General features: G+C 36.1%; 1 protein-coding gene and 1 pseudogene across 12 annotated transcripts in view; both read right to left on the bottom strand.

Annotated features, from left to right (window-relative positions):
* The window catches only part of BBX (BBX high mobility group box domain containing), a 288,912-nt gene that overhangs the window by 139,983 nt on the left and 130,969 nt on the right, over positions 1 to 17,960 (bottom strand). For 8 of the 12 annotated variants that reach the window (XM_043892960.1, XM_043892974.1, XM_043892961.1 and 5 more), the window contains one exon: positions 14,989 to 15,062. The exons of 3 other annotated variants lie outside the window; for them this stretch is intronic. The gene's annotated coding sequence lies outside the window, so the exon portion shown is untranslated. Of the gene's footprint in view, positions 1 to 14,861; positions 14,886 to 14,988; positions 15,063 to 17,960 lie in introns of those variants that run through there. One more of the 12 variants, XM_043892973.1, reaches the window with a different exon arrangement.
* LOC122687449 lies at positions 2,230 to 6,006 on the bottom strand (annotated as a pseudogene).

The following is a 17,960-nucleotide window of genomic DNA, read 5'->3' as shown; positions in this document are numbered from 1 at the left end:
TAATATACATACTGAAGTATTTAAGATATTTGCAGTGATGTCTTTACTTTTTAAATGCATCAAAAATGAATTTATGGATGTGCAGATTATAGATAATGTAATAAAATAAGTAATAAGTAAAATGTTAATGGCAGAATCTAGGTGGTAAGTGTAAACATATGCTATTTGTCTCAAGTTTCAAAATAAATGTTGAAGGAGAAATATAACTGATGTGAAGATTCAATAAGGGAATTAAATATGCAGAAGATTGCCTGACAATCAACAGCAGAGAATGACAATACATTTAAGCAAATGAAAATGATCCAGTCATCCCCAGTTAGAAGAAAAAGGGAAGAAAGCAATGAGGTACTGGGCACCCAAACTGGAGTGAGTAGTTGCCACCAAGGGTGTTAAAACTCAAATTTCAAATACCTCATCAAACTGCACGGGCCATGTAGAGAACATGGTCTTTGAAAGTCAGAAAGAGCTGATCTGAATCCTGGCTCTATTTTCAATTAGTCAAAAAGCTCACACAATTTACTTAAATGTTCTGAGCCTCAGTTCTCTCATAAATGAAAAGAGAGTAAAGATACCTGCATCTAAGGGTCCACTGTGAAGATTAAACACATACACTCTTCCACATAAAAAGAGAAATTAGCACATAAAATGCAAATAATAACTACTACAGTTCTTTAAAATTATAATCATTATTACTACTTTTAGGTTGACTCTTTTATATCCTTACAACTATTCTCTGAAGATGGAAACAAAAGTAACTATATATTTGATTCTAACCTAGAAATTTCATATGCAGGTGGCCCTACTAATCCAAAAAGTTTTCTATGAGATCTTTATTAAAACAGAAAGTTTTTTTAAAAGTAAAACTGTACTTCTTGTAAAAGAAGAACTGTTCAATGACAAGAAATTCATTTATCATCCTTATATAATGCCAATTACATAAAAAATGTAAGCCCCTATGGGTGAGGCATTTAGGAAGTATGTTTGATGATGATATTTTAAAGAAAGTAACACTTAGTGTATCTGAGGAAATGATATTAGCATCTGATCTGAAGCAATCTTAGGTAACACATTTAAAGAAAAGCATGTTAAAACTATATTTACAGAAGATAAGTTTTATGTTCCCAGGAAGTGGCTCTGTAAGTCAGTTTAGATCCTTCCATGAAGACTGGCTCAACATAGTGTTTCATGTAAAAATCAAATCAAGAGTGGAAATGAGAGGGGGAGTATTTGAAATATATATAAATACTTTCTGCCTTGACTACTCTGCAAAAACTGCTTCTCCAAATTTAAATCAAAACCACGTGAAGATGGCTATCACCAAAAAAGTCCACAAATAAACATTGGCGAGGATGTAGAGAAAAGGGAACCCCGGTGCACTGTTAGTGGGAGTGTAAATTAGTGCAGCCACTACAGGAAACAGTAGGAAGGTTCCTCAAAAAACTAAAAATAGAATGACTATACGACCCAGCAATTCCACTTCTGAGTATACATCTCCCCCAAAAAACACTACTTTGAAAAGACACTTGCACCCCAATATTCATAGCAGCATTATTTACAAGAGCTAAGGTAACAAAGCAACCCAAGTATCCATCAACAGATGAATGAATAAAGAAAGATGTGGTATATATAGTATGTGTGCAAATACACACACATACACACACACACACACACACACACACAAACAGAATATTATTCAGCCATAAAAAAGGAATGAAGTTCTGCCAACAATAATAACACAGATGGACCTAGACAGTAGAATGCTTGGTGAAATAAGTCAGAGAAAGATAAATAATTATTATCACTTATGTGGAATCTAAAAAATAAAAAAAAACGAATGAATGTAATAAAACAGAAACATGGATACAAAAAACTAGCAGTTACCAACAGGGAGAGGGAAAAGGGGAATGGCAAGAGAAAGGCAGATACAAATATTATGTATAAAATAAATAAGCTACAGTGATATATTATACAGCATCGAGGACATAGCCAATATTTTAAGGAAAATTCAAATGGAGCATAATCTATAAAATGTGCGCATGTGCACTTAGTCGTGTCTGCCTCTTCGCAACCCCATGGACTGCCAGGCTCTTCTCTCCATGGAATTTTCCAGGCAAGAAAACTGGATCAGATTGCCACTTCCTTCTCTAGGGGATCTAGCCAGACCCAGGGATCAAACTCAAGTCTCTTGAGTCTCCTGGACTGGCAAGCGGGTTCCTTACCAGCTGAGCCATTGGGGAAGCCCAATGTAAAAAAATATTAAATCATTTGTTGTATAATACAAGTTGTGAATCAACTATACTTTAATAATAAAATTAATTTTAAAACTATTTCCTTCAAAGGACCCATGGAACACCTAACCCAAACACCTTTTTTTTCTGACAGGAATTAGCCATTTATTGGTGAGCATGATTAAGGAGGGGAAAAGCGCTGATGATCTCATGAGTGCGGGCCGCCAACTGTCCAGGGGACCACAATTCGGGATGTGTTTAACCCTACAGCCATCCCGGATGGGCTGCTTTTCTGCCACCATGTTTTCAAATTCATTCGCATTAAACTTAGTAAATCCCCACTTCTTGGAGACGTGGATCTTCTGGCAGCCAGGAATCTTGAACTTGGGCCGGCAGAGGGCTTCAATCACATGCTCCTTGTTCTGTAGCCTGGTGCAGATGGACATGATTGGCGCGTTCCAAAGGCGCCGGACATACCTGTCTGGAGTCTATCAGCGCCAGCACAAGGCAACATCTTGCTGATGCGGATAAAGTGGAAAGGGCGGAGCCGCACTCGGATGTGAAAACCATCTTTGCCACAGCTTTTCACCATGTACTTGTTGGCACAAATACGGGCAGACTCCAGGGCTTCAGAGGAGAGCTGCTCATACTCATCTGACACCATGTGGCCACTGAGAGTGGGAGATCATCCACGTTTGCCTTCTTATGCCTGAAGATGAAGATGCGGATCTTAGCATCACGGACACCTCAGCAGAAGCAGGACTTTGGGTACGGCTTATTCTTACCATACCGGTAACACCAGGCGGGGCGGTGGCCCAGGGCAACACCAGGATCTTCATGGCGTACCAAAGGGGAAAGCCCAAACACCTTTTTAAAGCATTAAACGTCTCATACTTTTCTTGAAAACTCTTTCCCATCTTCCTTAGCACTACGCTTTCCCCACCACAGACCTGATTGTTTTCCTTTCCTTTATACTTCTCTTAACAAGTAAGTAGGTGTTTTCAAAGAATCTGTCTTAGCCTTATTTTCTACTTTCACCAATTTTCAAAGTCAGCTTTACGACCTCTTTCTTAAGCTATACCTATCTTCAGCTGGAATCTCTTCCAAACTCAGAACAAAACTCATAAACACATCCTATACATAATTACACAGATATTCTCTTTGTGTTTCAAATCCATTCCATCCCATCCCCTCACACAAATTGGTTCCTATTATCCACCTCCAGTAGTAGTATAATCTAAACATCTACAACTTATATTAAAAACCTATCTCTGACTTCCTTTTCAACAACCCCCACTGCTTTCCTTCCCTCTTATGATTCCTCTACACCCCCAACACAAGTTCAATCTGGTGCTAAATTCTGCACATTGGTAGTTTGGTTCAAGCGAAAAGACAGGGTTTGTATTCTTTGAGAAATTCTTAAGAGTGAGAGCTAAATTTACAGTCACTAAAAACAGACAGAAACACACATACACACATCAATAGTGGCAGGCATCAGACATTTGAGAAAATCTTCATTAAAGAAATCATTAAAAGTGAGTATCTATTAATTTTTGCCTTGCAAAATGGGAAAAGACTGATTTGATTTGGTGAGTTGGATACCTCAATCCAAAATATTTTAAGACACATCAAGACAGGGTACAACCTTCATATCTCCTACAATGATTCTATTTACAACTCTCAAACTCTATTAGAAAAACAAATTTCCTTTTGCCTGGGATAAGGTAAAGCCCCTCAAACCAAACTTTCCAAAGCCTATTTTTTTTCCCTTTCAATCCATCTCATTTATATTGTCTGCTCAAAATTTTTCAGTGGTTTATCTGCCTTAAAAAAAAAAAAAGTAAAAGAAAAAAAGGAAATTCACCCTGACATTCAAGACCCTCTTTACATCTAGCTCTGGACCAAAATTTCCCATTTTACCCTTACAAACATTCCATTCAAATAGCAAAAGGGGTCTAGGGCATACCTTGAAGATATTGTGGATTTAGATCTAGTCTACCTGAATACAGAAAATGTCATAATAAAGCAAGCTGCACAAATTCTTTGGTTTCCCAGTGCATATAAAAGTATGTTTACACTATAGTATAGTCTATTAAGTGTGCAATAGCATTATCCCTAAAAAAAGGTACATGCTTTAATTAAAAAATACTTTATTGCTTAAAAATGCTAACCAATCTCTGAGCCTTCAGCAAGTCATAATTTTCCGTAATAGTAATATTAAAGATCACTGAACACAGATCATTATTATGAATACAGTAATAATGGAAAAGTTTAAAACACTGCAAGAATTACCAAAATGTGACAAACAGACAAAGTGACAGCTGTTGGGAAAAAAAGCAATATCTGAAAAGTGCAATAAACTGAGGTATGTCTGCATCCCCCTTTTCCAGACTCTATATTTATCCCTCTATGTAGTCTTCTCTGATGTCCTACCTGGAATTTAAGATCTTCCTCAGAACTCTTAGTGAGGTTTATTTATCTATCTATAGTCTACCTCATTAGTTTGCCTTCTATTATCATAATGTGACCATCTGACAATGTCTAACACTTTGCACATAGTAGTTCCAGTAAGTATTTATCAGATAAATAAGAGGAACAGAAAGTATGTTCCTTTTACCTTTTAAGTAAAACAATTTTTCCAGTGAGATTACTATAGGTAGTTCAGGTTCTAAAAAAGGAACAGAAGAGCTAGAAAAGGAGTGTGAACACTCTTCACTCTTATGGGGAGCCGGAAAGTTTAGAATTTTGATGTGCAGTATACTAATAGCTGAAAAAGTATATAAAGTCTATAAAATCCATAGTTATGATTAGAAAATTCACCTATTTGACTAGGAAAGGGAAAAATTGTTATAAAAAGACCACACAAACATCCTAATACATACATGTTAACTTAGAGAGAAGCTTTTTGAAGGAACCAAGGTATTTTCATAGATAGTCCTAAATTATCTTCAAAACCAGTTGAGATATACTAATTATAGAGATAATAAAAATAAATAAATAAAAGTTACTAGGGACAAAGGACAAAACTGTAATGCTTCATGCTCATGAAAATTACTAGAAATAAAAATACTTTCTTCTCTTGGATCAATTAATTATGAAATGCTAAGCCAACCACCTAAAATGAAGGAGAATCTTGCTCCCCTAGTTTATGGATAGACTAGTAGAATAAGGTCATAATAAGGTCATAGCTGTTTAAAATTTTTTGAACTTTTTAGTTAGGTTGCAATAATCAATTTACAAAAATAGCTCTCATACTTTAAATTTCATTAAGAATTCATAATACAGCTCTTCGTTTCACTAAAATAATTATAGTCTTTGAAGAAAATTGTGTAGATTATAAAAATGTACTATTACACTTAAATAATTTACCTGTTGTTTGAGGTGATAACTTTATTGTTAATACCAACACTGCATGAGGCGACAGTATTCCTAAAATAACTATACCTCACTGAATGATAGATGACTTACCTCCTAATACTTTCAGATACTTGAGCTTTGATTACGCTTTAATAAAATTACAAAATTAAATTGGGCAAAGTATAAATAAACTTCTTATTATGATGGTACAGGAAATATTTTAAGATATTTAACAACATAAAGAGTAAATGTTATTCTTTAATGACTTAAAACCAACCTGTACTCAATAAAGACTTCATATGATAAAGATGTGCAACATAGTAAAGACATTTCTCTCGCTGTGAACAGAGATAATAACATGCTTGAAATTCCATTTCAAGGAACGGTTAAAGCAGTAAAGAGAATCAAACACCACTGTGACCTACTGTCCATTGTGAGAGCAAACACATCTTCTTAGCAACCCTGCCCTGTGCTAGGTTGGCACCGGAACCCCCAGCACTTTTAATCTCTGTAAGACCTTTACACAGACCATATTCACCCCGTTTCACAGATGAAGAAAAGTAACTTTCCCACAGTACAATCAGTAATCAGCCGAGTTGGATTCAGTCTTGTGTAGAGTCCATCTGACTCCAGAGCCCATGCTTCTGAGATCAAATTACAGCTGAAAAAAGTGATCCATTTAAATTTGTCTTCTATAAGGAAATCTTTAAGTTTCTACCTCTCTACCTAGCATCTTAATCTCCAGGAAGCAAGAATGAGTATTAGGCAGCTGACAATCTCACGCAAAGAATCTTTATAAGCATTGGGAAGTAAAAGTTCTAAAGTATTTTTTTCCACAGGCACATTATAAATTCTAATGTTCTGTGACTTTGATGATTAGTTCAAAATTAATAAAGAGAAACATAACTGGCACACCTTTACCATCAACAAGACAGATTTATGTTATGTCAGCAATAAAGAAAAACAATATCCATTATCTTAACAGGAAAAACTTTTAAACCTGAAAACTATCATTCCTTCAAGTATTGATGTCACTAAATGGACCGAAAGATGAGCTGTGCGTGTGTGAGTGCTAAGTCGCTTTAGTCGTGTCTGGCTCTTTGCAACCCCATGGACTGTAGCCTGCCAGACTCCTCTGTCCATGGGATTCTCCAGGCAAGAATACTGGAGTGGGCTGCCATGCCCTCCTCCAGGGGATCTTCCCAACCCAGGGATCAAACCTGCATTGCAGGCTGATTCCATACCGCTGAGACACCAGGGAAGCCCAAGAGATGAGCTATAAGTGTCAGCAAATGGCAGAACAAAATGACTGACAGACAAAGAGGTTTGTATTTAAAAACAGGGGATTGACACTGGCTGCTAACTTCACACTTTCCTCTATTGTCTCTTTATATAACACACCTATTTGATGAACAGGCATCTCTAACAATACTGAAAACATAGCAGGTATTCACAAACTATATTAAGCGCATGATTCAGAGTATCAGATTGGTCCATCTGGGTGGTGCCTGAGGGTTTACCCTTCTCTGCACATGGATACATCTCATGTTTTGCGGGTTTCACTCTCTCTAATCTAGTAATTAGTATGGCATAACTGAAAATGCTTGGGACAGTGTTCACCAGTTAAATGGTATCTTACTATTTAAGCCTGGTTCAGAAGACAGTTCCTCCCCGTCTAATTGACCTTTCCAGAAAACTGTACACTTTTTATGCCTATGGTAACTCAACAGCTTAAAACATTACATTCCTGAAGTGGAATACGTTTGCCTCAAAGAGACACTTAGTAATAAATGGCCTTACAATAAATGTTAAGGAAACACTGAAATAACTTCATAACTCATCTGCTTTTTAAGAACAGCAATATAACCATGTCAGAGACAGAACAACTGAAAATCAACCAGATTTACCAAAGTTTATAAAATCAAAACACACACACACATAAACACAAACCAAAACACAATGTTCTTCTCTAACATCTTTATAAAACAATTTGAATATAGAAATATCCTAAAAATAGTACCCCCCCCAGAATAAAACATCTAAATGTGGACTTAAGTCAACCTTTCTGTTATGTATTAACTAAATACAAGTACCATACAGCATCTCTTGTGACCCATCCTGAACCAATTTGCCTTCCTTCTATCTCAGAACCTTCACATGCACTCCACTCAAAAGGTCACTGGTAAAGTGTTAGGGAAGTACTTGGCACAAGGCTTACAAGTCTTAATAAACTCTTGCTGACTCAATGTACCCTATGAACAATACAACAGGTACCCAGAAATTATTATGCCACTCATTTTAAGTTCTTAAGATCACTAACATTTATTGATTATAGGACTATCTGCAATTTAAAGACTTATTTAGGGGGAACACTCCTCTCCCTGAACTAAGACTTGGAAGAATAACTATCTCCAAGTAGACCTGGGGATGTTTATTAATATCAATACCAATGGAATATACAATTAGTAAAATGTGAACGCCTGTATTACTAATTCACCAAATGTTCACTAAGCAAGTTCCACGTGCTGGACACGTGGGTTTGGGGGATACAGCCCAAAACGAAACAGACCCTCTAATGTAAACTTAAGTCTTCAGGTTTCTTGAAGAGGTTACCTGAAAATATTACATGTATTCACTCACATATATTTACACTTATCTGTGTCTGCACAGAATACTCAGTAAATATATTATGTATTTTACATTAATATGCATAGAAATTCTGAGAGCAATGTTATGAGAAATTTCACCCCAGTAGATCCATTTAGATCCAGAAAAACAGGACTGCACTAAAGCCTTTTGACGGTGTGGATCACAACAAACTGGAAAATTCTTGAAAGAGGAATACCAGACCACCTGACTTGCCTTCTGAGAAACCTGTATACAGGTCAAGAAGCAATAGTTAGAACTGGACATGGAACAACAGACTGGTTCCAAATTCGGAAAGGAGTACATCAAGGCTGTATATTGTCACCCTGCTTATTTAACTTATATGCAGAGTACATCATGCAAAATTCCAGTCTGGATGAATCACAAGCTCAAATCAAGATTTCCAGGAGAAATATCAATAACCTCAGACACGCAGATGACACTATCCTAATGGCAGAAAGCCAAGAGAACTAAAGAATTTCTTGATGAAGGTGAAAGGTAATGAAAAAGCTGGCTTAAAACTCAACATTCAAAAAACTAAGATCATGGCATCTGGCCCCATCACTTCATGGCAAATAGATGGGGAAAAAGTGGAAACAGTGATAGACTTTATTTCCTTGGGCTCCAAAATCATTGCAGATAGTGACTGCAGCTGTGAAATTAAAAGATGCTTTCTCCTTGGAAGAAAACCTATGGTAAAACTAGACAGCTTATTAAAAAGCAGAGACATTACTTTGCCAACAAAGGTCCGTCTAATCAAAGCTATGGTTTTTCCAGTTGTCACGCAGGATGTAAGAGTTGAACCATTAAGAAAGCTGAGTGCCAAAGAGATGATGCTTTCGAACTGCAGTGCTGGAGAACTCTTGAGAGTTCCTTGGACAGCAAGGAGATCAAACCAGTCAATCCTAAAGGAAATATTCACTGGAAGGAGTGATACTGAAGCTGAAGCTCCAACACTTTGGCCATACGATGTGAAGCGCCTACTCTTGGGAAAAGACCCTGATGCTGGGAAAGACTGAAGGCAGGAGAAGGGGACCACAGAGAATGCAGAGTTGGACATGACTGAGCAACTGAATAACAACAACAACAACAAGATCCATTTATTTTCCTGGAGAAACACAATTCTCTGTAACAGAGATCAAAGGGAATATGGACTTCAGTATAAAAACAATTTATCCACCTTTCAGAGTAGTAATAATGGATGAAGTGGCCATGTCTCAATTTAATTGTATTGTCCTTATCTAGTAAATTTAACACTCAGTACACTGAGCCTATGCAAAAGAAATACACTGCTAAAATTTATTATATATAAGGCTTAAGTTTGAGTCATCTATATATAGCTTTCGAAGGAAACCAAAATGAAAAGTAAATAAAAGGTAAAATAATAACTTTCAACCAATTAACTACAATCCACAAAATCAGATCAGTCCTCAAGAGCTTATCTTCTAGTCTATAAACACACAAGGTGAAGAAAAAAATTACAAATCAATTTAAAGTTATTATTATACAAAGAGAGTCTCAAAGGTTTGTTTCCGTATGGTATATTTTCTGTTTTCAGATAGGCATCAAATCATAAGACACTCAAATTATTCTAGTGACACAGAGAACAATTTTTTAAGTTCAAAAGTAAAACTAAGAGTTAAATTGAGCCTACATCAATACGATTACTAATCCCAAACACTCATCAACTGAAAGTTCCTCCTATGTATTAGAAAGAGGTACTACATAGATGTTCAAAGAATTGCATTTAGACTATTACTTGAGAAATACAATGATTACCTAACCTAAGAGCTAATATCAGAGGAAAGGAGGAGAAGGAGGAGGATGAAAAAAGGAGATTAAAAAAAGAAAGAGAGAGAGGGAGGAAAATTAACAGGGAGAATAGGAGATTTAGGACTCTGCTGTGGCTTTTGCTGGCTTTATTTCAATCAAATGCAGAAACTTTTCTTTCTGTTTTCCAGAACCTTTAAGACTATGCTATTTTCCTGCTGAATAAAGTAAAAGAATATAGCCATGAAAAATATGAATTGGCTTGATTATAGTAAGCAGAAACATATATCTCAAAAAAGTTAAGTGTCTTCTTCTTTGACCTAATTTTCAAATACATTCCATATCAAGTCAACAATGAATACACATGGAAATCAATTTTTACAATGATGTTATTCTTCCATCATACAAAACACTGATTTTCAAGTTGTTAGATTTGATTCCTTCCCTAAGACACTTTTTTTTAAATGCACAGTTACTTCAAAGTGGAAGAAATATGAATTTGGTAATTTCAAATGTCTCCCATTCCAAAGATTCAAAGATAATCTTTAGAATCTTAGATGAAACAGTAAACCAGATCTTCTTGTTTATAGATTAAATAACATAGAAATTTTTTTTAATGTTCTCTTCTCTCTTTGGCACAGAAAAAAACAAATACCTCTGGTATGAACTGAAGTGGCTGCCCTCAAATTTGTATAATGAAACCTCAAACCCCAGTGTGACTGGGTGTCTACTTGGAGACAGACCCTAGAAGTAGGTAAAAGTGAAGTAAGGTCACCAGGGTGGGGCCATTATCTGATAGAACTGGTGTCCTTGTAAGAAGGGGGGAGAGGCCGGAGCACACTCTCTCCACAGGAACAGAGAAAAAGTCATGTGAGGACACAGCACGAAGGTAACTGTCCATAAGCCAGAAGAGAAACCACATAGAACAGAACTTGTCAGCACCTTGACCGTGGACTATAAGCCTTCAGAACTGTAAAAAAAACCCAAAAAAATCTATTGTTTAAGTCGCCCGGTCTGTGGTATTTTGTTATGGCTGCCCAAGCAGACTACACAGTCTCTAAAAATGAAAATATTCTATTTCTGAAATAGTTTCACTCTATCAATGATCCAGCTAAATATATAGCTGGCAGTTGTTACAACAACGATTCGCTTATAAACAGAAACACTTGGGACACTTTGAAAAATAAGTCACCCCAAAATTATTTATATGTGTGTGTGTTATTCTAAATTAAATTATCATTTAGAAATAACATAAAGCTTTGAACCCTAAGAAATATCCTCTGCTGTCCTGCTGGACAATGCCAACAGAGAAGTCATCGAAGGAATTTAAATAATCTCAGCCTCACTGGAAAACAGCAGCATAGAAATCTTGAAGTAGAAACGCTGACTCTTTTGAAACCAAACAGTGTTTGCTCTACATGCTGAAGACAATTTCTGTGGCACTCTCTCTTGTTCTTGTACCATGTGAGATTATAAAAAATTGTATTTCTTTGATGCCAACCTTAAAATGCAGAGGCGAGGCCATACACCACATTTGGCAATCACTGTTAGGACTTCTATGTTCTCAGTGGCAAGAACTGATTTATTAGTTCACAGGGTGACTAGTCCTTCCACAGGATTCACCTTTTCGGATAAGGATAAAGCCACTTTTATTTTTCAATAAATCTGTAGGATACTTATACATTAAGGACAATTTTTTAAAACTCTTGGAAGTGTGTGTTTGAATATAAATATGCAAACATAGTTTATACATACATACACTGTAATAAAGGTATATTATAGTGCATCCAAGATTACTGAACTGTGATCATGTTTCTTAACTACCCTGTCTCAAGAGCATCCCATGCACCAGGCACTGTATCGGCACTCAACTTAATTCCCTCATTTCATTATCAGCACTCCATGAGGTAGAGATCGTTATCCAATATTAAGATGAGAAAACAAAATTTCAGAGGTTAAATAATCACCCAGATTCTTTCAACTTAAAAGTTCCAGAACTAGGATTTATGCCTAAGTTTCTCTAAATAAACAGATTTCTAAGAATGTTCCTTTTCCCCAATCTTAAGGAACTATAAACTATCAAAGCACTGCTTATAGTATAATCTTCAATATTGAAATCATCTTAATCCACACAGGTGTGGTCACAACATTTTATAAAGCTTGTGGGATTAATCATAACACTAGCTGAGGAGGTCATTATGCCTATCAATTTTCTACCAAGTATAGGACAGAACAATGCAATCACTGTATAGAGAATACGACCTCGGGGTACATTAGAAAACTCGTGTACATTAGAAAATCTTATAGTATGTATATTCTTTCTCTCCAGAATGATTCCTGAAATTGACTTTAAGTAGAAGCACCTGATTACCATTACATGGTAAAATAATTATATTACTACTGGAAAAAGCAAACTACCCATTCTCTTATGCTCTTCCTCTACATCCAATTGGATATCTGTCAAAAGTCCTGTAACCCAGTAAACACAGAGAAGAATTCATTATGAGGATCATTATTTCCCTTCTCAAACTCTGTATTCAAACCACAGAGGGTCCAGTCGGCAGTAATTTTCTTTCATTTTAAAGCAACTTATAAAACAAGAATGTAAGCTTAATGTAGGGTGTATTTCCACTTATTGCATAGTGTAAAAGTGATAATGTTCAAAACTTATGGAAACTCTTGAACTGAATGAACTCCTCATTCCCTAAAACTTGTTCACAGATAGGTTTCCAAGTTCAGTATGTTCGATGTACCACATAGAAGCTTCACAAATAATTTTTCACGTTAAACAGATTGATTTTTACAGGACTCCTGGAAGCTTAACATATAAGCTGCATTCTGTCTGTCTAGAAAAGCCCGAGATAGGATTATCCAAATGTTACCCTTAAAACAGGCACTGTGCCTCCCTATCAGCCTTCCCCCACCCCACTCCTCCGAAGAAGCCGCTCCTATCCTGTGACATGAGCTGGCCATGTGACATGCTTTAGCCAATGGAATGCTAGGAGGTGGGGACAGACACGGCCGCGAAACAGCAATTTACAGAGCCCAGAGTCCCGGCTCCTTCTGCCACAAAGAGAGGCTGTCTTTCAGCGCTGGTCCAGGAACGAGGAGGACACAGGAGGGGCAGAGTGGCAACGGATTCATCAGGGACACGAACATGAGTGAGAAAGAAACTTTTACTGCCATAAAACACTAAGACTTAGGGACTCTGTTTGATTAAACAAAGCCCTGTCTAAGCTGACTAAAACAGCATTAGTTCCCAGGTTTACCGAACCCTGGGAACCATTTTGCTAGGTAACATGTTCCAAGATTGGTTTCCTTTACTCCTGATTTTGAATGGCATATTTTCTATTAGTTAATACTGTACTTATGATGAACATATATGTATACTAGAAGCATAAAGTGTCAGTTTTCTTAAATTTTGTCAGCATTTTCTGTCAGTATCTGCTTACAGTCAATAAAAATACTTTACCAAAGTAATCTAAATGACATTCAGAGATCAAAGATCAGATGGCTTCTTAAGTCAAGACTGCCATACAATTGCCTATTAATGATTTAGTTCTCTGAATAGGTAATATAAAAGGTCCTGCTTTATTTTCTATATATATATTCATATTTAGAAAACTCAGAATATTGCCACAAATTTAATTTTCTTTAAATCTCACTATACTCACTCCCTTTAGAATTGGTAATTGAGAACATATTTGAAATTTCAGTATAGGTATTCAAATCTTCTGTAGTCTATTCTGCTGACCCAGTAAAACCACAGTCAATGGTATCCTAACTGCCATTCATAAATCCAGAATTTGTATTTTTGACTTATGCCTTAAAAGATAGTACAGAAAGGAGGAGAAATAACTAAATCTCAGTCTTCTCACTGGCAATAAGATTTTGTTGGTGTTTCAATATCCAAGTAAACACACTTACGAGCTAAATGGCATTTATTTTTACAATGCAAACAATCCTAGACTGTAATAGTCGGAAGAATGGTTCAGAGGCCTTATCATATCATAAAATCATTAAAGCAACATTCAGTCATATAATTACTAAAACAAAAAAGCACACGCAGATTTTCTAGACAGACCTAACAGGCTATCAAAAATGCTTAAGAACAGAAAGATTCAAGTTTACCATGAATTGAAAATTTGAAGAATAAGCGCATGTCCTGAAAATTGCAACTAAACAATATTTACTAGTTTTGTTCATTTTATGTCACATTCCTTGGTCTTATAAATCATCAGTTCACCATAAAGTATTCAAACATCAGTAAACCAATCACACGTTTTTATTCCCAGACTGAGAAAACTATGCATTTAAGTAATCATTATTAAAATTAATCCTAAAATATTCCAAAGGAAGCAGTTTTGAATACAACTTCTGTACAAAAGGACAGAATGATAGTATGTGAGTTTCAAAGTCTGATATAATTTGCCACATGTATATATTTTAAAATCTCAACTTTTTCTTCACTGTGTGTTTTTCATATTCAAAATAGTTTTATGGTACTGCTACACCCACTTCTATTAGTTTTAATAGTTCTTTTGAAGCTCCCATAATGCTTTTTGATGCGGATTCACTTTTCATTTAAAGCCAAAGGCAATATAAAAAGCTTTGAGGGAACAAACCAATGTAATATTTACTAAGACATGTATTCTCTAGATAACTGGGGACTTCAATAAATTGACTTTTTACCAATAGCCCATTACATTGGAGAAACAAGTCAGAGACTCTGAAATAGTTAACTTTTAAAAATTAATTACTTTAAAGGAAAATTTAACTTACTTGATAATAGAGATTACGTGTCACTTTAAAAAATACTAATAAAATTGACGAGTAAAAACACACAATTATCACACTTCCCTGATCAATACGGAAGGTGAATCCATCGGATGGGAAAAAGTTGAGACCAGCTCTGACACCACATAGCTCTTGACTGCTCCACTGCTTCCAGGTAAGTAAGTAAGACGCACCACGGGGCTGCTCTTACCGGTCAAGTCAAGACTTTCCATTGTGATGTCAATGGAACATCAGAACTTCCAACTTCTGTGATGCAGCAGGATTCTGTGGAGGACCCATAGCAAAGTGATTAAAATGGTGAGCCAGGAAGCCCCTTCCAACTACGCTGACACTCAGTCTCCTTTAGCAAAATCATCTCTAAATAAGATGTATTAACAGCCAACCAATCAAAGTCAGGAAGATGATTAAACATCCCTGGACTAACACTACTGAGGAAAAAAAGGCCTAAAGTATTTATCGTCAACTTTAATTTAACAAAAAGATGATTACTAAAATTACTCAATGGGAATTCTGAGGCCAAAGTTACAGACACAAAGAATTACAGGCAATTAGTTCTTAGTTTGCTGACTAAATTCAGGTATAGAGTTACAGGCGAATCCTCTGGAAAAACATGGAATTAAAATGACATCGTGACTAAAGTCAAGTTATTTCAAATGACTGGTTCAACCGAACCAGTTAAAGCTTAACCACAATTAAGCTATGGTTCAGATGCTTATATTTTATCTTTTAAATGTTTTAAAGATGAATGAAGCCAAGATAGTTCTTTTATTAAGGAGTGGGGGAACACATACAAATAGAGAAAAGCTGTTATAAATTACTTTCTAATGACATATGATGAAATAAAGGAGATTGAAATCAAGTGTACAAATTAAATAAAATTTTATATTAATACTGCAAATATAGACATATATCTAAATTATCATTTTTTGTGAAATATTTTTTATTTTTAATGTTTCCAATTTATTTTTAATTAATTAATTTTTAAAATTTATTTATTTTAATTGGAGGCTAATTACTTTACAATATTGTGGTGGTTTTGGCCATACATTGACATGAATCAGCCATGGGTATACATGTGTCCCCATCCTGAACGCCCCTCCGCCCTCCCTCCCCATCCTATCTCTCAGGGTCATCCCAGTGCAGCGGCCCTGAGTGCCCTGTCTCATGCATCGAACCTGGGCTGGCGATCTATTTCACATATGGTACTATACATGTTTCAATGCTATTCTCTCAAATCATCCCACCCTCGCCTTCTCCCACAGAGTCCAAAAGTCTGTGTCTCTTTTGCTGTCTTGCATATAGGATCATCATTAATATAGACATATACCTAAATTATAATTTTTTTTTTAATTAAGCTATTTCAGTTTCTATGTGAGACACATTCATTGAGTTTCCCAAGTGCTTCACATGGTAATGCTAAATCACACTCAACTAAGAGATAATTCCCTACTCCCTTGTGTAGTATGACAATGTACTTCCTTACAATCAGTGGGCCACAGACACTTCAGAAACTGGATCACTCCTGGCTTACTGCTTGATCAAGCAGCTAGTCATTCTATGTGTTTTTTCAGCTAAGGTTTTTTTTTCAGCCACTACAATACGGAAATATCAAAAATGTGTAATGATTCATTTGAGGAATCCTAACTAGACTTAGATGATTCAGCTGTCACCCAATACTACACAAGAAAAAAATAACCAGAAAGAAGAAAATATTAAATGGTCTTACACGGCTTCTCACAAGATACTACTCATTTATCCACATTTTTTAGAACAAGGGCATGTCTGAAAGAAGATATCCAAATCTCTGAAGAGTATTACAAGGGACACATGAATACTTTCAAATTAAATGCTTATATTGTTACGAAGGAAGCGTACAATTCCAAAAACTGATTAAATAAATGGTATAAAAGTCTCTCCTTAATTATCATAAACTAGACAGCTAACATTAAAACTGCTATTTTAAGAAAATGACATACACTATCTTATATATTTATTTCCATGCTTTTTCTTCATATAAATTTATAAAAGCCACTATCAAGAACCATTAAAAGAAAAATTATGAAATAGGTAAAAATCATGAATATCTATAAATATCAAGTAAATTAACTGGTATAAACTTTTAAAAAATGAATTTAATTCATACTGCCACAACTGGGAGAGAGGACACAACCCTTATGGCAGAAAGTGAAGAACTAAAGAGCCTCTTGATGAAAGTGAAAGAGGACAGTGAAAAAGCTAACTTAAAACTCAACATTCAAAAAACTAAGATTATGGCATCCAGCCCCATCACTTCTGGCAAATAGATGGGCAAACAATGGAAACAAGTGACAGACTTTATTTTCTTGGGCTCCAAAATCACTGTAGTTGGTTAACTGCAGCCATGAAATAAAAAGACGCTTGCTCCTTAGAAGAAAACCTATGACAGACCTAGACAGCATATTAAAAAGCAGAGACATCACTTTGCTGACAAAGGTTCATATAGTCAAAGCTATGGCTTTGCTGTAGTCATGAATGGATGTGAGAGTTGGGCCATAAAGAAAGCTGAGCGCCAAAGAATTGATGCTTTTGAACTGTGGTGTTGGAGAAGACTCTTGAGAGAGTCCCTTGGACTGCACGGAGATCAGACCAGTCCATCCTAAAGGAAATCAGTCCTGAATATTCATTGGAAGGACTGATGCTTAAGCTGAAGCTCCAATACTTTAGCCACCTGATGCGAAGAACTGACTCCTTAGAAAAGACCCTGATGCTGGGAAAGATTGAAGGCAGGAGAAGAAGGGGACGGCAGAGGATGAGATGGCTGGATGGCATCACCGACTCAATGGACATGAGTTTGAGCAAACTCCAGGAGCAAGCTCCTGTCCATCAGGACAGGGAAACCTGGCGTGCTGCAGTCCATGGAGTCACAGAGTCGGATATGACTGACTGAACTGATACTGCCACAGTTGGGAGAGGAGGGTCCAAAACTAACTTGGATAGCGTGGGTTTAATTCTTGGCGTGCTACAGTCCACAGGGTCCCAAAGACTGGGATACGACTTAGCAATTGAACAACAAATTTTTATTTTAGTTTAGAGATTTGCTTACCTTTTAGTTTAAGAAAGTGCAGGCTATCTGAGAAATAAAGTATGTTATATCCTATGTACAGAAGTTCTGTTAGGAGCTCA

Source organism: Cervus elaphus, chromosome 31 (assembly GCF_910594005.1).
Source record: "Cervus elaphus chromosome 31, mCerEla1.1, whole genome shotgun sequence".
Classification (NCBI taxonomy): Eukaryota; Metazoa; Chordata; class Mammalia; order Artiodactyla; family Cervidae; genus Cervus; species Cervus elaphus.
This window is presented reverse-complemented; position numbering and strand designations above follow the sequence as displayed.